General features: G+C 42.1%; 1 protein-coding gene across 1 annotated transcript in view; it reads left to right on the top strand.

The window, feature by feature from the left end:
- LOC105923642 (CD48 antigen) overlaps positions 1 to 23004 on the top strand; it is an 86935-nt gene that overhangs the window by 29678 nt on the left and 34253 nt on the right. The gene's annotated exons all lie outside the window — the stretch shown is intronic.

The raw sequence follows: 23004 nt of genomic DNA on the forward strand, positions 1-23004 counted from the left end.
GTGTTTCTCGTCCCTCCGTCGTATCAAGACCTATCTGAGATCAACAATGACCCAGAAAAGACTAAATAGCTTGATGTGCGCCCACACACACAGGGATCTTTTGACCACAGTGGATGCTTGGAGGATAGGACTTCATCCAGCATAATGACAGACGGAGACACGTTTTCGGGAATATTTAGAGCAGGGGTGAGTTTGACTTTTGTTTTTAAAGTGTTTTTATTCTGTAAATATTGTGTTAGCTGTAATATAATGATTGTAAGTGGAAATCAATACGGGGCGTGTGTGCTGGAACGTCAGAAAAAAAAGTTAAATAAATGGGTAGTTCACTTTCATCCGGGTTTTTCGCGCATGCGCGCCGGACTGATGGGCCCGACCAATTTGAAATGCGTTCCGCGGTCCATGGTCCCTACCATCAGGTAACGGATCCCATGAAGACCAGAACCCGGCCTGGGTTGGAGCAACGGGTCAACAGCAGGATTCACAGTTTCTGGATCCAGAAGAATTAATTTAGTAGGATATTATTACGTGTAATAACTGTTTTCTTTTTCCTGCTGTATTATTTCATTTTGCAGTTTCAGCAATGAATAAATGACTTTCTGTTAGATTCTGCTGACATCTTTAGTTTCCCTTGTTATTTCTGGTTTGTTCTGCGGTTCCTGATTGGATGTTTTCAGGAACAAGAGAGGAGGCAGGACGCCCTGTTCTCACCCACATAGTTCAGTTTTATTGACACTGAAAACAGACTCCAGGGTGAATAATATGCTCACTAGGACACATTTATGATGAATCTTTAGAAAACAACTCACCAGTCGTCTTTAAGGACTTTTGTAAGATGGAGAACATCCATCCATCCATCCATTTTCCGAACCGCTTTATCCCTCATGGGGTCGCGGGGGGTGCTGGTGCCTATCTCCAGCGTTCAGATGCAGAACATGTGAAGCTTTAAATTGATTGGACAGAAAACAGTAGATAGAAAAAGTGAGCAGATCCTATGAAATGTGACCCGCTGTGAAAGATGATAGTTTTACAGTAAAGTCTCCTGGTTGGCTCTAAATAGATGGTTGCATATAGATTCAGTAAATTCAGCTCTCCTCACGACCCCTGATTCATGCACCAACCCACCTGGAGTCTCTCACCTGTTTCCCATCACCTCCCAGTATTTATACCCTTCTTCTCCTTTGTTGGACCTTCTGTTGACGTCAGCCTGGTTTCTCGGCTCCGTGCTGCTGCTTCCTGATTCGCTCTGGCTGTTGCTCTCTATCACGACTCGGCTGAAAGTTTTTTGTTTTATCAACCTTTACTCTGCCTCCAGTGAAACAGCAATATGAAGAACATGAGGCTTAATGGCTTGAAGTTTAACTGCGTGTGAATAAATCTGTCAGCTTTTATACATGTGAATTCATGAATGATGGTATTTATTATTCATGTAACTTACAGTAATGATTTCGTATTGTGTTGGATGTTAGGACCTTTAGAAAACTGTTATGACCTGAAGGTCTTTGGTTAGAGCTTTGGTTTTTGTTTGTTGGTTATTCTTAGTTGTGATTATATTTCAGTTTTGGTCACTTTCTGCTTTCTGCTGTTGTTTTGTTCTTCATGTATTTGTTTAGATTCTCATCCATTGCAAACTTAGCAAGACCCGATAAATGTGTTCTCCCTCAGAGTTGTAAGACAAAAATGACTTTATTTCCTGGTGGTCTGATCTGCTGGGTCCAGTTTCACTTTATATTCTGTCAGGATCCCCAGGGGTGTGATTATTTACAGCTACCAGGGGATCCTGCCGTCTGCCTGTCACACCACGATTCTGTTCATCCCTAGATCCTCATGGTGTCATTTGTTTAGTTTCTGTTCAGCATTTTTGGGTATTGGTTTGATCAGTCCATGTCTGGTTAACTCTGTTATTTATAGCTGTTCCTTCTTACTTCAGTTAGTTTATGGCCTTTATTATTTATGTAGTTCTGTTATCTGTCTCCCTTTAGTTAGATCCTGTTCCCGTGTCAGACTCATTATCGTATACTCCATTTAGATTCTGTTCTCCTCCTGTCAGTTAATTCCTGCAGCTGATTGTTTCACTCGGTTCACCTGGCCTGATATCCACCTACTGCTTCCCTCCGTCTCTTTCCCTTTATATTCAGCTCACTCTGTCAGACTCATTGGCAGGTTGTCTGCCTTCAGTCCATATTCTACCCTGTTCTGGTCGTTTTCTTGTTGTGGTATCCTGTTAGCCTGCTTTATTCTAATAAACTTTCACTGTATTCAACATGTGACTCACAAGCTTGTGTCTGCGTCATGGTCCGTCCACATCAACCCTCACACATTCAGCCTCGCTCACTGCTTCAGATCTCAAACCTTAACTCATGGTTTAGCAGCACTTCCCTTTGGTGCTGAGTTTCCTCCTGACCTTTGTTACTGAAATGAAAGCAGTAATGATTGAATTACAGCCCAACAAATAGAGCGAACCTTCATAAAGTCATTGTTTGTAGCAGGTGTAGACTGTTTGACCTCAGTTACTGCGTGCTGAGAACATGTGCTACTGATCACAGCTCTGCCATTACAGGAAGAACAGCTCAGCCACAAACATCAGAGCGGAAAATATAACCGAGTGTTTGTTACAGATGGACTCTGAGGGTTCACGTGTTAGCATGAAGCCATGTGGTTTGACACAGAACAATAAACCTTACATCCCTGTACGCGGCAGTCTGGTTTAAACCTTTATCAAAGACTTTCTGTCATGATATAAAGAATGCTGGTTCAGTTTGTTTAAATTGTTTTGCTGGTTTGTGTTCTCCTAGTTATGTCTTCACTCCTTTTCTACAGTTGCCTTAAAGCTTTCTTGTCCCCCACAGCTGCAGCAGATGAGGAATCACTCACCTGCGTCCATCCAGTAATCGCCCTCCCAGGTGTTACAGCTCCCAGGTTCCTCAGCCCATTGTCAGATCCTCTTTATTCCTCACCCTGTTGTATCTTATAAATTACACTCATACACATGATTCTGCCTGCATCCTCCATGCATTTGCGGTTTTTAGCTCAGCTGTTTGTTTTTACATTCTTTGTTTTATCAGGAGCCGGAAACGTGTTCACAGCTCTTTGACATTTCAGACGCATTTGATGACATAACAAAAAACATCTATTTAGCACCTAAGACCAGTAGGTAAGTTAACTTACTTGCAAACATAAAGCAGCTTTCTTTAAAGGCTCACTGAGAAAGGTTGATTCAAATCATGGAAAAACCCTCAACCCCCCTTTAGAAAGAAATGAGTTCAGTGTGGAAGATGTAACCACGGTTAAACCTGAGTGGGTGTGTGGGTTTATTTAAATTACCTATAGATGGATGACAGACACCAACTGATCAGTAGCTTAGTATCAGACTTGAGATGTCTCAACTCTAAGTGCTTTAGTGAAGTGTTAGAAGGTAGAGAAATCTTTTACTTTAAAAAAACAGAAACAGGATGATTGTGGTTAGATGGTTTCATGTTGAGGTAAAAATTTTCTTCTTTTCCTATGTAACATTTCATTTTCAACACTTTGAATCGTCTTGCTACTGAAATGAGTTAAATAAATAAACTTGCCTTGCCTTAAAAGATAGAGCCTAAGGACACATATAGCATCATCATCATAACAGGAGGAAGGTGAAGAGGAGAAAGATTCATACACTTAGTAATAAATAAGGGCCGAGAACAGACCCATGAGGAACACCGTTTGCTCTTACAAACTTCATTGTCTCCTTTTTTCCTCTCTCTACTCCTATAATTGATCTGTATATTGACCAAAAGAACAGGCTTCAGTTGGAGTACCAGATGCATCATGTGACCTTTCTGCAGGTTGGATTATGTTGTTGTGTTTTTCCTGAATTATAAGCCGTCTTTCAGCTCCAGGCTTTGTGCATGATATCAGCTATGCAGAACGCTGCGGCTCATGCCATCGTGTGGCTTCTACCAATACCCTCTGTTGCACTGTGGTTGTGGGTGTTTTTGCAAACACGAGCTGATGCAATGGCAATGAGAAGTAAAGGAGCTACTCAGAAAGCAGCGACTCATGTTCAAAAGTACGAGTAATTCTCATCTCTACTGGACAGATGTCAGTAATAACCCCAGTCTGTAAACCTGGTGTTAGAAAGTTGTAATTTAACTGTATGTGTGCAGCAACAGACACAGCAGACATTATTCTCCTGTTTGAGGAGACTCTGGCTGTTTAGTGGAGATGCTTCTGTTTTACATGCAGGTCAACTAACCATGAAACTGTGAAGACTATAATATTATGATTACCCACTAATATGGACTTGGTCATTAACTTGATGCCAAATATGCCGTGAAGTATTTGTCAGTCAGTACATCAATGCAATTTTGGTGCTTTATCTGAATTTCAGAACATATTTGGTTGTTATGTGTTTATTTTCTGGGTTGGGTCTTTTAGATTCTGCAGAATTTAAATGGCCACCTGACCCAGTCCAGTAGCAGCCGGTGTTGGTTCAGGGATGGTTCACTGATGCAGCTCCATGACAAGGCTGACATGTTGTGAGCAACCAAAGTCCAGAGTGAAACAAGACGCTGGTTGATAAAATACGTCGCCACAACAGAACACTGGCCACTTTATTAGGTACACCGGTTCAGCGATTTGGTCACTCACAGGTAAGAAGCTCGATGCTTTTAGCCATGTAGACGTTGTGGAGTTCAAACCAAGCATCAAAATAAGGAAGAAAGTGGATTTAAGTGATGCTAAAGTAGTCACTGAGTGTGTAAAGGCCTGAAAACAAAGCATGAAGCTAAGTTGGTCCTCAGCAGGTGCACCATGTTCTCCAATGAGGTTTTTATTTACCGTCTCTCTCCCACCTCCGACGTTCAGAGTTTGGGCTCTAAGGGGAATCTTGTTGGGTTGTCCTACAGGTTTTCAATGACAGAAAGTGAAAGCTTTCTGCTTTCTGACTGGTGATTGTTCTATGTGCAGAGCTGGTGGAAATTTGCAGATATTTGCATATATTTGCATTTTATACTGTATTTGCATCAGTCTGATGGTGAAATTTGACTCAGAAGTCCAGCTTCTAACATAAGGGAGGAATGGCTTTAGGTTGGATTTAGTAATCAAGGCCAGTCTTTGTCTCTTTGATACTAACATCACTTCCTGACTTTGCTAATCAATTCTCTTGCCATATTGATGATTTTCTGACTCCCTACATCTAATCATCACATCACAACGTAATCAGATTCAACTTGTTTTAACTTTTTCCACCAACATTATAGATGTGGACAACCATCAGCTGCTGGTCACAGCTCAGTCATGAAAGCTGTATTTTCAACATAACCTTTGATTCTATGCGATCCAGATCAAACGTTATCATGAAGCTTTAATTAGTGCAAACCGGCCTAAATGGTTCAGAACACAAAACCATCCGTAATAGGAACTTCTGATTAGGTGGAAAGCATTTGTTTAAATATATTAGTATATAAAATATACTCTGGAGTATATTTTAAAACTAAACTAAGCAAGCTAATTTAGGGTTCTGCATATTCAAGTATTTCTCTATATGCAGATGACATTGTGTTGGTTTCAGACACTTGGGCTGAGTTGCAGAAAATGTTAGCTATGTTGATTTCATGCTGCTCTAAATGGAGATTGACGGTTAATAACATTTAAATTTGGACTAATGCCTGTAAGTTTCACTAGCTCTTATATCTTGGTTTTGTGTTTACTAAGACATACTTAGTTTAAAACTATTCCAAAAAAAACTGATTTATTTTGGTTGATTTGAAGCAGATCTGTTGAAGTGGCTATTTAATGAAGAGATTTGTGTTTTATGCAAAATGCATGTTTATTACATAATTTAGTTTTTAGAAATGTCTGCCTCGTGTTGTGATTTTACGTTGGGTTTCCTTTCTCTGTAGTAGTTGTATAATGTCTCATAAGTCTGTGTAGGCCAGGTACCATGAGGTGCCAGACACTAATAAATCAAATCATGTAGAGTGTAAATAGGTTTTGCCTGTAAAGACTTGCATCCAAACGAACCTTTCAGTGATCCAAACCAACCAGTGGAAAGAACATTCGATGGAAACCTGGCTGGATTCCTAAAGAGGTGGTTCCAGCTTGCTGCTTTGCGTGAAAACATACGAAGACAAGACAGAGCAAGTCTTTGCCTCTGAGCACATTTCTCCTGCCTAAATATGCTCTGGTTCCCCCAAATGTTCTGATCCATCAAGCTCAGTAGATTTAGTAGATTGCACCGTTCATATGGGCACACAATCAAGTAATCGGATTATAATATGCATGTGTAGGCACCGGTCTTTATTCAGAATATAACCACTCTGACATGCACAGTTATCAAATTATCTAAAAAACACAGAAGAAGAACTTCCGGGGTTTTTTTTGCTTAACAACAAAAAATGGCGAACAAAGCAGTATTATATCAGTTATTTTGTCTTCCGAGTGCCCAGGCTGGACTTGCCATCCATCCATTTTTTGTTATCCTCTTATCCGGGGTCGGGTGGCGGGGGTAGCAGCTTCAGTAGGGAGGCCCAGACGTCCCTCTCCCCAGCCACTTGGGCCAGCTTCTCTGGGGGAATCCCAAGGCGTTCCCAGGCCAGCCGGGAAACATAGTCCCTCCAGTGTGTCCTGGGTCTTCCCCTGGGCCTCCTCCCGGTGGGACGTGCCCGGAACACCTCACCAGGGAGGCGTCCAGGAGGCATCCTGACCAGATGCCCGAGCCACCTCAACTGGCTCCTCTCGACGTGGAGGAGCAGCGGCTCTACTCTGAGTCCTCCCCGGATGACTGAGCTCCTCACCCTATCTCTAAGGGAGAGCCCAGACACACTACGGAGAAAACTCATTTCGGCCGCTTGTATCCGGGATCTCGTTCTTTCGGTCACGACCCAAAGCTCGTGACCATAGATGAGGGTAGGAACGTAGATCGACCGGTAAATCGAGAGCTTTGGCTGGACTTGCACGATGTTCTAATCATGGTTGAAAAGTTATTGAGTAAGCAACAGTTTTGAACTCTTTTATTTTTTCGAATAGAAAGGTTTATCGGGAGCCCCGATACTTTTGTGTCCTGATGTATTCCCCAACTTTTACTCACCGACGTGGAAATACGTCACATTTATATCACGCGCACATGTACACTCGGGTCAGTTTGCCACATTCAGAATAACTTCAGTCTGGGAAGCGTTTACATGCATCTTGATGATATTATCATTCGGCATTAATCACCCCTCTCTTTTGGATTACAATTTCGTTCCAAATGAACTTAATCCAATCATAATTTTTTGATCGGCTTGTTTATATGACGCATTTATCTATGTAAACGTAGCTACTGTTGCAGTTATAATTGGATCCTCCTGCTACCAGCTAGGACCTGGTTCTGAAGTACTTATTGTTACAAAGGTTGATAAAAGTTCTGCAGATAGTTTGTTTCCCACTGGTGGAACAAAGTGGGCCTCTGAAGTTCTGTTGTGTGAGAAACCTGATGCTGTGGTTGGGTTTTTGCAGAAAAAAAGACCCCGCTTTCAGGGGATGTGGTGTTGTGTGACGTCTGCACTGTTCTATGCCTCTACTGGCTCAGTTTGGTTAACAGGACGGGTTTAATGGCTGGACACTTGCTGTGTAGCTCTGCTTTTATCTGCCCCCCTCAGCGAGCATGTGAGGGGAACAGGAAGAGCTGTGTGGTTTGTTTCAACAGACTTTCTGTTGCATGAGTCTGCAGCAACTTGATGAGTTAGTGGATAAGAATAGAGGCTTTCAAAAATTTCCCTCTGACATATAATATTTTAGGCCAGTGCTTCTCAACTCTAGAAAAAAACTACAAGACATGTTTAGAGTTAAACCTGGTCAGATAAAATAGAAATATGAGGCCTATTGAAATCTTGTTGAAAATGTAACAGAGGTAACCACATTCATCTAATCGCAGAAACATTTATACACTGATACCCAGATCAGTAGGCAAGTTAGGGTTGAGTCTCTTGCCCAGGGGCACATCGACACATGACAAGGGTAAGCTGGAATCAAACCTACAACCTTCATATTGCAGAACTCTACCCACAGAGCCACAGCCGCCTCTTCTAGTACTTTCCACCAGCCAGCTGCCGCATTTAGACTTGTAAACAAGTCTGAGAAATTATATTTGAGAACAATTGGAAGCTTGAGGTTTATGGTTTCAATTGAAAGTATTTTTTCATCCAAAACCAGGATCAATGAGTCTTGCCCCATTGTTGTCTTGATAATGAAGGAATGCGAAGACTTGAGACGCTGAGATTTGGTACCCGTACAGCTGTGAAAGATGTCACTGTCTTGGGATCCCACCCTCTTCTGTCACATCTGGTGTCCCTCAAGGCTCTGTCCTAAGTACCCTACTCTTCATCACTTAAAGAGTATCTATATCTTCTGTAAGTTTATTTCCATTACTCTGAAGACTACCACCCTCTTCCTTCATCTCCTATTTGTCTGAACTAAAATCATTTCCAACTTCTGAAAATAAACTATGATAAAACTAACAGGAACATAAAATTTAATATCTGAAATAGACAGTTTTTCTCTCTCCGTTGACAGCTATGCTGTCTCCACCTCACCTCAGGTTAACAGTCTTTCCTCATAGCTTCATATCTGTCACATTTACAATATCACCTGATCTGATTACTATCTGAGGGGGCTCCCCGAGCGCCATTACTATCATCCAGGCAACATGTATATCTCCATCACTCTCTTTCCCTCCAAACAACCCCTGTTCTTGTTCCCAGCCTCGTCACCTCCGGTATTGATTACTGCAGCTCTCGTTTTCTCTGGCCTCCCTTGAAAATCCCTCACTAAACTCAAAATGATCCAGATCTCAGCCTCTCGTATTGTCACCAGTACTTCTTCATTTCACCACATCTGACCAATTAGACCAGCCACCAAGGCCAGCATCGGGAGCCAAATTCAATAACAATGAGATTGTTTTGTCTCAGGCTTTTTGTCAGGCTTCAAGTCTTTGCTGGTGCGTCTCAGTGGTGCGTTCCAAACCGCTAAATTTGTTGGTCTTTCCATTGTAGATCGAGCTAGATATTTCCACGAGCTCTTTTCCATTTCACTATGTAGTTCACACCACAGCTGGCCTGTGTTGCTATGCAAGGATCACATCCAGCTTGGAGTTTTGCTTACAAAGCCTTGGAATGTGGCTGATCACAGCTCAGTTTATTTCTTCACACTCTCCTGGCAGCCTCACCAAGGCCCGAGGTCCAAGGCCAGACCCTCCACTCACATCCTCCAACCTTCTGTAATAGTAGAGGAGGAGAGGGAGAATGGAACAAGGAGAAAATGTTTTTTATTTTTATTTTGTTGTAAAATATATATGCCAATATATGTAAATTCAGCTTGAGAACAGCTGAACTTGTGTCACTTTTTAAAAATTATGAATGTCATGGAACCAAGGTCCGTGAAAGTCCAAAGGCCCCTCAGACTTCTGGTAAAGATATAAACTGATGTTTATAAGTCTGCGGTGTACGAAGAGATGATCTGGAGCAAAACATTTCTTGTAAATTTAAATTTTTAATGTTTTATCATTCTCTCCCTTTTATCTCCTCTTTCTTTCACCTTTTCTCCTTTTATTCTTTTTCTTTTCATCTTCTACTTTCTCATTGTAGTGTCCATATAACATGCATTACTCCCTGCATGAATTATAATCAAACTATTTACATGTATAAATCAAGCACAGCACTATGGCGAAAGCAGTACTGCTCCACTTGTTAAAGTAAAATCTGTTGGGCTTATTTTGGCATTAAGACAACAATTGTTATTGCCACATTACCAGACAGGACACTACGGAGAGAAAAAAAATCCCTAATTAATTAATAAATGATGGTTAGAAAATCAACATCATCCATAATGAATGAAGGTTGAAAAAAAGAACGTCTGTGGAGTTAGGAAATGGTGTAAACATCCTGCTGAATCTGGAGGAGGACTGAGCTGAAGATGTTTATATAAAAACTGAAGCCTGATTGGTCAAGAGAAAATGTCACTGCACAGAAGCAGAGAAGAGGAAATCAGAGAAGATATTTTTGACACCATTGGAAAGCTGAAGAGATGAATTAAATAGACCCTAAAGAAAAAAATGGTTCTTCTGTTTGGTTCCCTGACGACAGCAGAGATGAGACAGATTTCCAGATCAACAACTTGACAACGTAGAAGCTAATGAGTTTTATTGATTCTCCTGCAGCAGAAAACAGATGAGAGGTCAGGCTCTGCTCTTCAGGGCCTTCGGGACTTCAGGTTTCCTGCATTAGCTCCTCTAGTGAGGCTCATTATGGGCTGGGGAGGAAATGCCCTAAAAGCAATGTTGACCGGAACATTAAAGCATCAGCCGTGATAAATTATTTCTACTTTTCTTGAAAAGCTTTTATGTTTGAGTGCTAATATACATCAGTGGGTGTTTCCACACACATCACAGGATGTCACTGTCCTTATCAGCTGCAGTAAACAACAACCAGACAGGGCTTCTCCTTCTCCCCTCCATCTTAGGCTTGGCTCAGAGCTGATGGGGACTAATTGTGCCTGAGGGAGCATCAGCAGAGAGAATACTTCTATTTCTTTCCCCTTACCACAGTCCTTTCTCTCCCCTGAACTGAACTGAAAGAGCGTAGAGCCACAGTGGACAGTCGTCTGCATTGTTGATGGCTTTGCAGCAATCCCTCATACTGAGCATGCATGAAGCGACAGTGGAGAGGAAAACTCCCCTTTAACAGGGAGGAGAACCTCCAGCAGAACCAGAACCAGGCTCAGTGTGAACGCTCATCTGCCTCCACCCACTGGGGCTTAGAGAAGACAGAGCAGAGACACAGAAAGCTCAGAAGCTCACATTGACCCAGGAGTACTTTCTATGGTAGAGAAGACAGAGCAGAGACACAGAAAGCTCAGAAGCTCACATTGACCCAGGAGTACTTTCTATGGTAGATGGTAATAGAGGATGATCTGCCTCCCCTGATGATGTCACAGCTAACAGAACACCAGACCAGGTGTACCTTCTATGAAGAGAAAAAAAAAGCTGAGGCTCGTCGACTGGCTACCTTCGATGAGGACCAGCAGCTCTACCGGAGGACCCCCCCCCCCCCCCCCCCCCAGCCCAGATCATGGAGCTTTTTATCGTGTTTCTGTAGCTGACCGGCCACGCTGCTGGGGAAACCAAACCTAGCTGCTTGGGGTCTGGATCTCTTTCTGTCAGCCTTATCCAGATCTCATGACCATGTAGCTGAGGGTTGGAGGAAAGCTGGAGCAGTTAGTGTTTCTGTTTCTCTTTACCTTGTGACACCTCAGCTGTTTTTCTCTGCTGCTCATCAGTCTGCTCACAGGTCACATGGTTGGTGTGTCAGATGTCAGAGTCGTTTACTAAACCTTCCTGTAACACAACAAATCAGCTCATGGTTGCTGATTCAGAACATTGGTCTTTAATTTCTTTTCCACTGTTCAAACTAACAAACTGGAGGAAGAAAATCTGTTATTACACAAACAGGTTATAGAACAATGACAAAGCGCCTTTAGAGTAATTTAGTTTAGACTGTTTACTGTTGAATTAATGGTTGTTTGTAGCTGGAAAATAATTCAGACATGAATCTTTAGTGGTTAACAGCCAAATGTAACATTAAAAGCATGCAATACAGCAGCAGGCTCAGAGAACTGATGTCAGATTGTAATGAAACTGTTCTGGTGAACCCAAATTCAACCACACAGAGCTTCGTCTTAAGGTTTCATTGAAGGAGAGGAGTAGTGGAGGGTGAGAACCAGAGAGTCTTTACCGGGCTGGAGCAGATGAATGGTGATGGCAGGGGCAGGCGGTCAGGAGGAAGCTGGAGGACCGTGGGTGAACTTCGGACGGGACCCGAACAGAACTTGGGGCGGGATCCAAATTGAGCTTCAAGGGAAGACTGTAGACGAACCAGCGATGAAGGGCTGACAGAGGAGTCCTTAAGTATGTTGACTGACAGGTGGGGAGGGTTATCTTTGATTGGGAGGAAGAAGGTGCCGGAAAATGTCCATCTGCACCGTCACAGATAGGTGGACAGGAAGCTTATTATCTCACACATCCTCAACAGTGACATCGTAACGGCACTCATCACCCATCACTGCGTCTCAGAAAACTACAGTTACATCGTTAATGAAAGAGAGACAGGCAGCAGGTCAGCACCAGATGGAAAATCCTCAGGATCACTTCTTTACCATCAGAATATTGAACATATTCTTCATATTTCATCCAGTTCACTCATGTGTCCTGATGATCTCAGTTATAAAGACCATTCTGAGACAACGATGCTGAGTGAGCCCCACAGTGAGCTCTGCTACCACTCCCTGACCTCAGTGACACCAGACTAGGCAGTAACCTCAGTTTTATAGAACATTTTCTGAAAGAAAGAAAGAAATCTTTATTTTTCATTGCAGTTGTACATTCCAACTGCTTCAAAGCCTCCACCATTATTAACTCTTTCCATTTATGAGAGATGTTAACAAACTCTTCAGAAGACAGAACCCCATGAAAGCTGCTGGACCAGACTGTCTCTCCATCCACCCTGAAGCACTAAGCTGATCAGCTGTCTCCAGTGTTCACAGACATTTTTAACACCTCACTAACGACATGTCACGTACCAGCCTGCTTCAAATCTTCCACCATCATCCCTGTTCCCAAGAAGACAATGACTTTAGACCCGTCGGTCTGACCTCTGTGGTCATGAAGTCCTTTGAGCGCCTTGTGCTTTCACACCTTAAAGAAATCACAGATTCCCTCCTGGACCCCCTACAGTTTGCCTACAGAGCCAACGGGTCTGCAGACAATGCTGTCAACCTGGCCCTTCATCACATCCTCCAGCACCTGGACTCAGCAGGAACCTACGCCAGGATCCTGTTTGGGGATTTCAGCTCTGCCTTTAATACAATCATCCCAGCTCTGCTTCAGGAGAAGCTCTCCCAGCTGAATGTGCCCGACTCCACCTGCAGGTGGATCACAGACTTCCTGTCTGACAGGAAGCAGCAGGTGGATCACAGACTTCCTGTCTGACAGGAAGCAGCAGGTGGATTACAGACTTCCTGTCTGACAGGGAGCAGCAGGTGAAGCTGGGAAAACATGACTCTGACTCCCAGCTCATCAGCACTGGTTCCCCCAGGGCTGTGTTCTTTCTCCTCTGCTCTTCTCCCTGTACACCAACAGCTGCACCTCCAGTCATCAGTCTGTCAAGCTCCTGAAGTTCCTGACGACACCACTCTCATGGGACTCATCTCTGATGGTGACGAGTCCGCCTACAGGTGGGAGGCTGACCATCTGGTGACCTGGTGCAGGGAGAACAACCTGGAGCTCAACGCTGTAAAAACAGTGGAGATGGTTGTGGACTTCAGGAAGAACTCAGCCCCAGCTACCCTCATCACCCTCTGTGACTCCACCATGGACACTGTGGAGTCTTTCTGCTTCCTGGGAACTATCATCTCCCAGGACCTAAAGTGGGAGCTGAACATCAACTCCCTCACCAAGAAAGCCCAGCAGAGGATGGACTTCCTGAAGAAGGCAGCTGAAGAACTTCAACCTGCCAAGGACAATGATGGTGCAGTTCTCCTCCTCCATCATTGAGTCCATCCTCACCTCCTCCATCACCATCTGGTAGGCTGGTGCCACCGCTAAGGACCAGAGCAGACTGCAGCGTGTCATCAGGTCTGCAGAGAAGGTGATTGGCTGCAATCTTCCATCTCTCCAGGACCTGTACGCCTCCAGGACTCTGAGGCGTGCAGGAAGATTGTGGCTGATTCCTCGCACCCCAGTCAGACTATTTCATTCACTTCCCTCTGGCAGGAGGCTGCACTCCATCAGGACCAGAACCTCACGCCACAAAAACAGTTTTTACCATCTGCTACCGGCCTTATGAACAAGACCAAGAGCCGCCCGTGAAACTGAACACTGTCTCTCTCCCCCGTTCAGGATCTGCAAGCTTCTGCGTTACATTAATGCACAGTTTACTGAGTGTATATAGCTTCTGTATATATATATCCTTTTTATTTTATTGTATTTTTATTTTTTGTCTGCACCATCAACACCAAGTCAAATTCCTTGTAAGTGCAAACCTACTTGGTGATAAAACTTGATTCTGATTCAAAGAGCAGTGGGCAGATATCACAGCATTCAGGGAACAATCTGGGGCTAAGGGTCTTCCTCAGGGACCCATAGAGGCGGTCTGCAGGGAACAAACCAGATACTTGCAACCCTCAGAGTAGAAGTGCAATGATCTAACCACTAGGCCTCCACTCCCTGTCAGAGGTGACGCTGAGCAGATGTTGGATGGTGTCTCTAGATAAATATGTTGCACAGTTTAGGGAAAGCACCACTTATTACACAATCTTCTTTATTTTCTTACTTCTGACCGGCTTACACAGTTGTATTCCTTCGTGTCGTACTTTGCTGTGATTCTGATGACTTGTCAGCTGCTTGGTGTTAATAAAAAGGATTATTTGCTAGCAGTTGTTTCCATCCTACTTTCAGATTGGTTTCCAGGGCAGACGACTCTAAAGCCTCATATAGACCAGCTGATTATGGGATGTTCCATTTCTGATGCACTGTCTGGGTGTTTGCCACACCATTAAGAAAAAAAATGCATGCACATGTTCATCAAACATGATGGTAACCAATATTTCAGGGGTGAAGTAAATAACTTCTGCAGTTCTTTGATTTCGTAATAAACAAACATACAAAATAATACTAATATGTCATAATAATAATGTCTCATTCACAAAATAACCCTGAAGCTATTGACTTCTCTTCCCAAAAATGAAGTAATTTCATATAGTTGTGTTAAAAGTTTTTTTTTTTTTTTTTTTTTTTTTTGTACAGTTAGTGGAAACATTGCGTTCAGCTTTTAATAAAAAGTTTATATGATCTCGATCGTTATTTGCAGGATCTACGCCGCTCTGGGAGCCGACTCCCAAACAGGAAGCAGCTGCAGCTGAGACCTTCTGCACTAATAATACTGGGAATTATGGAACTGATCCATAGCAAGTAAATACAGGGCTAGTATCTGAATAATTTGTCTTGATCATCATGATGAAACACAGGACAAATATTAATAGTTTTTTAACTAACTACAACAATTTAAACACTTTAATAGTATAAAAATAAAACAACTCCTTTATTATGTTCTATAACACAACTATTTAAGAAAAAAGTTAAAGCAACATAAAAACAACAATGTAACTAAAATATTACTATCATGATGTCAACAAGAGAAAATATATTCCACGTATATTTGGGAAAAATAAAGTCTGTGGTAAAAATGAAGTGTAAACTACAATCATCTCTCATTAGTAACGTTTTGGTTCTGTGGACCTGAAGCCCTCCAAGGACGTTTCCCTCTAGGAGCAACTTCAAAATGCTGCAGTATTATCAAGCATATTGCATTATTTTGTATCATTTTATTAAATAGGCTGGTATTTTTTTTCCACTGTTTAACTTCAATTTTTCATTTTATCACCACAGTTTGTCATATTACCAAAAATTGTGTAATATTTACTCTATTTTTACCTTTCTTTTTAGCCTTTCTGATAAAGCTCATGCTCTGTTGCTTTAGAACTAACTTTAGATTAGATTAGCTTGTTTTTATCTATATTAAACAGTCTGTGCCATTTTTCACACCTGTATTTCCGCATTGTGGAACAATGTTGTTTGTGTTGTGGTGGAAAAAGATCTTCATCAGCGCTGCATCTCTGTTGGAGGTCAACAAGCTCAGGCAGAGTCTTATTGGAGTCTAGTTTAACAACTAGATTTATGGTGTGCTGCAAAAGATGCATAACGTGCCCAACCTGATTTGCATACAACTGCAACCATTATCTGACTAAGCTTAGATAATGGAAGTTATGGGATATTGCTGATATTTCCTCTTCCACTGACCTCTCTGTCTCTGTGGTTTTAGGTTGGAGATCTCAGCTCCTCCTCCTCCCTCAACTATTTCTGCAGCTTAGAGTTTTCTAGAGAATAAACTGCTTTTATGTGTGTGTCAATAGGTTTTCCTGAAGTGGGGAAATATTTTCCTGCAAACATCGCCTCCAACAGTTTCCTCATCAGCTGGAGTAAATAACTAAATGGGGCTTTTCCTTCTCCCCACCATCTCAGGCTCTCTCATAGCACCGGTGGCTCTCTGCTCCACAACAGGGAGGGGCTACATGTGACTGAGGCAGCAGCAGCAGCAGAGACGATTGTGTTTTCAGGAAGTTCTGGAGAGACGCTGCGCTAACATGAAGTCTGGGAGGAAATTCAGATAATTAGCTGGACATATAGAAGAGAAACTGGAACAAAAGGTCACCTGATACTCACCTTGATCGATGCGTCCACCCTAAAGTGGACGGATTCTGCCATCATTGCTATCATTGAAAGACAAATATCCTTTGTCTCACTGTAATGATGTCATGGAGATCCACATCACAGTTATTTACTTATTAGGTAAGTCATCCAACTCTCCTACATGTACATTTACTATTTAAAAAGCTTTAATACTGTACTTCATATTTAAATAAAGTCTAAATAGTTTTAAGCTTCAAGAATCTGCAGTTCAAGTGAGAAATACCTTACAGTGATATTAGATGTACAACTATTTACAGCATCACTGAGCTTAGAATTACTATTTCTAGGTGACTTTCAGAGTTTAGAAAACTTGAAGCCTTTGTGTGCTTGGTTGTTAAAATGTGAAATTGTGCACTTTTTAAATAACTAAAGATTTAGGAAAGAATTAATTGTTTTTTTTTTAAAAGAGCGATGTAAATAATTTTAAAAGCAACAACAAACACATTTTCTTTTCTAAATCTTGTTGTGTTGGTCAGATTAAGGGTTTCACTTTATAGTGAAAAGGTTGCCAGTTAAAATCTTGGTTTGCTGGTTCTAGAGAAAATGATTGGACTGGTTTTGATCATGGATTAAGAACATTTAAGAGTTGATAACTCATCATTGGAGATTAAAAGAGTTTACTTCCATTTGATTCACAAAAAGAAGTTAAGTCCTTTTAAGAGACAAACCAGCCAAACAACAGTTCAGCAGCAACCTGCTGTTCTTGTAGTGAAGGATTCATATATTTTAAAGAGGCTAAAACAATCATTCATAATGAAGAAAACAAATTTAATGCTACCAAGACGTACAGATCAAAGTCTTATTCTTCTGGTTATTTTAGGATTGATCTGCAACATGAAACCAGTGAAGAGTTGAGCTTTGATGTTTGGTTTTTGAGCTGCAGTTGTTCTAGATATTAAGGTTCTAGATAGTAGAAACGGTTCTCCAAGGAAATTTGGAAAAAGTGTTGGAAGAACAATTAGATCAGAGTGATATGGATCAGAACTGAGATGAGGATTACTGCTGATAGGAGACTGCTGTGGACCCTCAGCTTCAGGACGACCATTGGGGCTTTCTTATGAAGTTTATTTTGTTCCAGAAGTATTTGTGCCTTGTAAGCATGAATTTGAAGTTGTAGAGAGAGAGTTTCATTCCAAGTTTTGTATTTGTAGAATAAAAAAAAAATCACAAGTAAAATTTTTTTTGCACCTGTTCATATTATTTTTTTCCTCAATACAAATCAATAAATGCAACTGCACGAATCTGCTGCTGTGAGTCACAAATTCAACATTACAAGTTACGCCTTCATTTTCACTTTTGACACAAATGTGTCACCGGTAAAAAAAAATCTGTAACTTGTGGGTAGTACCCTTATTGGACAGCAGGGGGCGCTGCCTGCTCCGTCAATCTGTACCAACCCGAAATACATACTGCCTTGTTGCCTTTTAAGTCACTGAGCTATATAATACATATATGTATATTATGGCTCAGTGTTTTAAGTACCCTGCACGCATATGCCTTCGAAGGACGCAGCTGTCACTGTCACTACCCAATCCGTTGGTCCGTGTACCTTCAGGCAATTCGTTGTTTTTTTTTCTGGAAAACCAAAAACGGAAACTATACTTCCGTTTTTCCATTTGCAAATCAAAACGGAAAAATGGAAAACAAAGCCGTTTTTTCTTTCCTGTCACCACAATTTAGAAACGAAAAACCAGAAAAATTTTATGAAAAAAACAGCCCGTTTTGGACCAAGGTACTTTTTATCAGTTTGATTAAACGGTATAATTCAACATAGAAAAAACAGGAAAAACGGCCGTTTTCCCGTTTTGTGGTTTCTGCACATAAAACCAAAATCCATTAAACGGCTTGATTTTGCTTGTTTTTTGTTTTCGCCCCCAAAACGGAAATACCATTCAATTTTTTTTGAGGCGCTCCATGGTCTTCATCAGGTGGGAGGTCAGGGTGACTGGCCGTCCGGTTCTGAGGCTTTCCTTTGTTTCAGCCTCATCAGCTGTCCTCTCACCTGCATTGGTGTGACTGTGAGGGGGGAGGAAGGCAGAGCCGAAGGTGTGGATGGCTTGGGGGTTGGTGAGGGTGGCGGTGGGGGGGGGGGGGGGGGGGGGGGGGAGTAGGTCTCTGGAGGGCTGGTGGTTGGAGACGTGCGGAGGGTTGACGGCAGGGAGGGGGCCAGTGTGGCCAGGGGTGGTTGTTTGCAAATCATCGTAGCCGTCGTGATGGCACGATGCTCTCCACACAGAAGTTCATGTAGTCAGTGATGCATTCAGTCAGGCTGTTGATGTCATCTCCATGAGAGCTTTGGAACATGCTCCAGTCTGTGGTTCTGAAACAACCCCTCAGTCTCTCAGTGGCCTCATCTGACCAAACTTTCATTGACTTCTTCTTTGCTATTGTTCTCCTCACTAGTGGGGTGTAATGAGGGTGCAGGTAGACGAGGTTGTGGTCAGAGCGTCCGGGTGGGGGGAGGGGGCGGCGGTGTAGGCGTCCTTAACATTGGCATAAAAAAGGTCCAGTGTTTTATCTCCCCTTGTAGCACACGTGACGTACTGGGTGAGCGTGGGGAGGGTGGAACGAAAGGGGGCGTGGTTGAAGTCTCCTGTGATCAGTAGTAGAGCGCGGGGGTGCTGTGTCTGCAGTTTGTTTACAGTGCCATGAATCCACTCACATGCAGCTCCAGCATCCGCGGAGGGCGGGATATATACACAGAGCAAGATCACATGGCCAAACTCTCGCGGCAAGTAAAAAGGTCTCAAACTCACTGCCAGGATTTCCACATCCGAGCAGCAGATCCGCGCCTTAACGTGCGCATGCGCTGCGTTACACCATCGCTCGTTCACAAACACCGCCAGTCCTCCCCCTCTCTTTTTTCCGCTCTCCGCTGCGGTTCTGGCTGCACGGATGAGTTTAAAGCCGTCTTGTGAGATCGCAGAGTCCATTATAGTTTAATTTAGCTACGTTTCCGTGAAACACATAATACTAACTTCTCTGTACCTTCTTTGGAAACGGGTTAGCGCTGCTAGCTCCTCTGCTTTGGGGGGAAGGGAACGGATTTACTGATGGTAAATAACTCCTTTTCCGCTTTGTCCTGCCGCCTCTGCTGCCCCTGCGTTTCCTCTGTATTTCTGCCGGTATCACAGGTTTCTCCGCATGTTGGTGAGCAGGGCCGCAGCACATAGAGTCCCGTACTCCGAGTAGCTGGGCCTGAGTATAAACAATGGGTTCAGAGTTTCGGACAAAGGGGTCTACCTTTACCGCATCAAAGAGTGTCAAAAATAGCAAAACACATAGAACTAGGGTCCCAAAAGTATGCCTCTTCGGTGCACATAATCCCAGGGTGCCTGATATGCCATTCACTGATATTAAAATACTCCAAAAAACATTATAAAGAAGAGAAAATAGAGAAATAAGAGACACAGCCGATGTGACGGCCGGCTGTCCTGGCAGCGCCATCTAAAATCAAGACACATATAGACAGTTTTCCTATAGCTAAGGTGGGTCTTGCATTATGTTACATCTATGCTTTTATTTTGAAATATTTTCCTGCACTTCCGGGCCAACCGTGAAATCGTCTTTAGAGGTGGGCGATACCGGGAATTTTTAATCGATCCGATACCAAGTAAATACAAGGGGCAGTATCGCCGATATCAATCCGATACCGATACTTTTAACATTTGATTTTTATTTTATTACTACAATTAAATAATAATGTTATGTTCAGTGTTTTTTTCCTAATCCACCTCTTATATCTTTCAATCCTCATGTAATTTTGTCTGTATTGTGTGCACCTGCTTGTTGCTTTAATCCTATAATTTTCCCCGTTGTGGGATAAATAAAGGATTAGCTAATGTTATCTTATCTTAAATAACACTTTTTAATAGGATATATGTACTGGGTTCTTTCAAGGTTTTTGCGCTCTGGCGGTCTTGCTCTCTCTCTCCGTGTCTGAACAGGAGCCGCGCGCGGCGGTTGTTTGTGTATGTTGAGTTGAGAGAGCACAGTGGGCGGGACAGGTTGAGCCTGCGTGCTGATTGGCTGGCGCCGCTGAGCCATGTACGAGAGGGGAGGGGGAGCAGCAGCCAGCAGAGTGCCGGTGTTGGCACAGAAGGGGAGACTGATCTGGTGAATCTGCTGCAGTCAGCGCGCGCGGGAGAGAATAAAAAGGATCGATCCTGTTAAAAGAATATTGTTCAATATCAATACCCGCGTTGGTATCGATAGTATCGATCCTAGGATCGATCCGCCCACCTCTAATCGTCTTCCTCTTTCAATCTGAAGAATAAAATGTATGTGGTAAGATCGCTGTCAAAATAGACTTGTACATAAAAGGACAGTCGTGTGCATATTAGTCAGAAGTTGTGCATAACAAACATTTGTAAACTCATAATAATTGAAATCTCATTCAAAACATACAACGTACAGTTTAAATACTTACAACTTCAATAACTAATAAATACAAACTTCAGCTTTAAATTTGTGCTTTATTCTTTATGCTGGTGAAGATTCTCAGTCATCAAGGTCATGGTCATTCCAAAAAAAGTAAAAAACAAAGCAACTGGAATTTATTTTCCGTAGTTAAAGACTTTTAGTTGACATTTAGTTGACATTTCTCAATTCAAAAAGTCTGGAGTAATGTGGAGTGCCAAGCTTTATACTCCTAACACTCCTAGATATGTGGACGACACCTTTGTCATAATCCAGTTAAAAGAAGTGGAAGCTGTCACAAGACACATCAACTCGGTGGACAACAACATCAAGTTTACCAGAGAGGACGCCGACGACAACAAGCTACCTTTTCTTCACTGTTTGGTGAACATGGAAGGAGATGAAAACCTCAACATTGAAGTGTATAGGAAACTCACACAGGCCAATATCTTCTTTTTGACTCACACCACCCACTGGAGCACAAACTTTCTGTCATCAGAACCTTACAACACCGGGCCCAGCATGTCCCGACTAAAACAGAAGGGAAGCACAAGGAACAGAAACACATCAAAGATGCCCTCCAAACCTGTGGGTACCCTAACTGGGCTTTTGTCAAATCAGCAAGAAAATCCAAAAGACCCGCTGCAGAACATAATGGTGAGAAGAACAAATGCAAAAACATTGTCATCCCATATGTTGCTGGAGTCTCTGAAAAACTCAAGAGGATTTTCTCCAAACATAAAATCCCAGTACATTTCAAAGCAAACAGGACCCTCAGACAGAGGCTGGTGCATCCCAAGGACAAAACCCCCAAACCTAAGATGAGCAGAGTGGTGTCTGCAGTTCAGTCAGTGAGGAACGTTCTGATCTTTATATTGAAGAAACCAAACAACTTCTCCACAGACGCATGGCTCAACACAGGAGAGCTACCTCCTCAGGACAAGACTCTGCTGTCCACCTACACCTAAAGGACAAAGGACACTCTGTCAGGACCAACATGTTCACATTTTGGACAAAGAAGACGGATTGTTTGAAAGGGGTGAGAAGGAAGTCATCTACGTTAAGAGATAAACCAACCTTAAACAGAGGAGGAGGCCTTAGGTTCCAACTCTCAAAAACTTACAACACAGCTATAGGATTAATTCCTTTGTCTTTTAGTTTTTTTGGAATGCTTTATTCTTTATGAACACAAACAGCAGCGGCTGTTTGAGAATACGGATTTTTTCTTTGAGAATACAAATTCACAACAGTGGCCTGACGTCACGGTTTCCAAGGCTGGTTAATAGAGCACAGAGCGCAAAGATGGGAGCCGCGTATGCCTACTATATGTTCTTTCAACTTAGTAGAGCCACGATGACGGACCAGGAAGCTACGGAGCAAAGCCAGGTAATATGTTTTCATAAAAGTTACTTGTACTTTTGGGTCATTTGATTTTCAATTTAAAAATAGTTTTTTGATAAACTGATAATTATTGTTTTTTATTTTATACTCCAAAAATAGATTGCCTCCGTTGCCAAGGCAACTCTGCGCTCTCATCTCGCTCAGGTATACACACATTTTCTATTATTGAACATGGTAGGCTAGTAAAAAAGAAATTTCACCAGTTTCACCTTAAATAGGGTGAAAAGATACATTATAGGTAACGATAGTAAGAGTTGTTTTTAGCTAACCGGGCTTTAAAAACAAAAGCAAATTGGTTATAAATCAGGTGTCAGCTTTCAGTCTGTAATGATGATTCGAAAGTGTCACTGTTTACTTTAGCTTCTAGTGTTTTTTGCACATTATACCTTTCTCCAAGAGGTTAGTACAACATTGGACGAACTTTCAGCTGTAGCAGATTACACAGGACATAGTTAGCAATGGTGGCAAACTTTTGGTTGGAGAAAGACTGCTTTTTCCTTTATAAAGTATAAAATCTAAGTACATAATCATTAGTTTTTAAATGATTGAGTTTAAAACGAAAATCCAATTACCAAAAGTAATTGGATTGTGTTTTAAAAAATCGTACAATATGGTAAAAATACAGCATTATTTTAATAATTTAACACCTCTAAAATTAACTTCAACCTGTTTATTTGTCACACAGGTTAGAAATAACATTTTATCTACTTATGCCAGACTACACTTTGACAAATTACTTCTATACTAATATAATAAAAACCCATCCACATTTTGTCTTGTATTTTGAATCTATAACAATCTGTGAACAGATATTAGCTCAGCCATACAAGTACATAAACAAACAGTTTTTTTCATGTAAAATGACA

This window comes from Fundulus heteroclitus, chromosome 5, assembly GCF_011125445.2.
Source record: "Fundulus heteroclitus isolate FHET01 chromosome 5, MU-UCD_Fhet_4.1, whole genome shotgun sequence".
Taxonomy (NCBI): Eukaryota; Metazoa; Chordata; class Actinopteri; order Cyprinodontiformes; family Fundulidae; genus Fundulus; species Fundulus heteroclitus.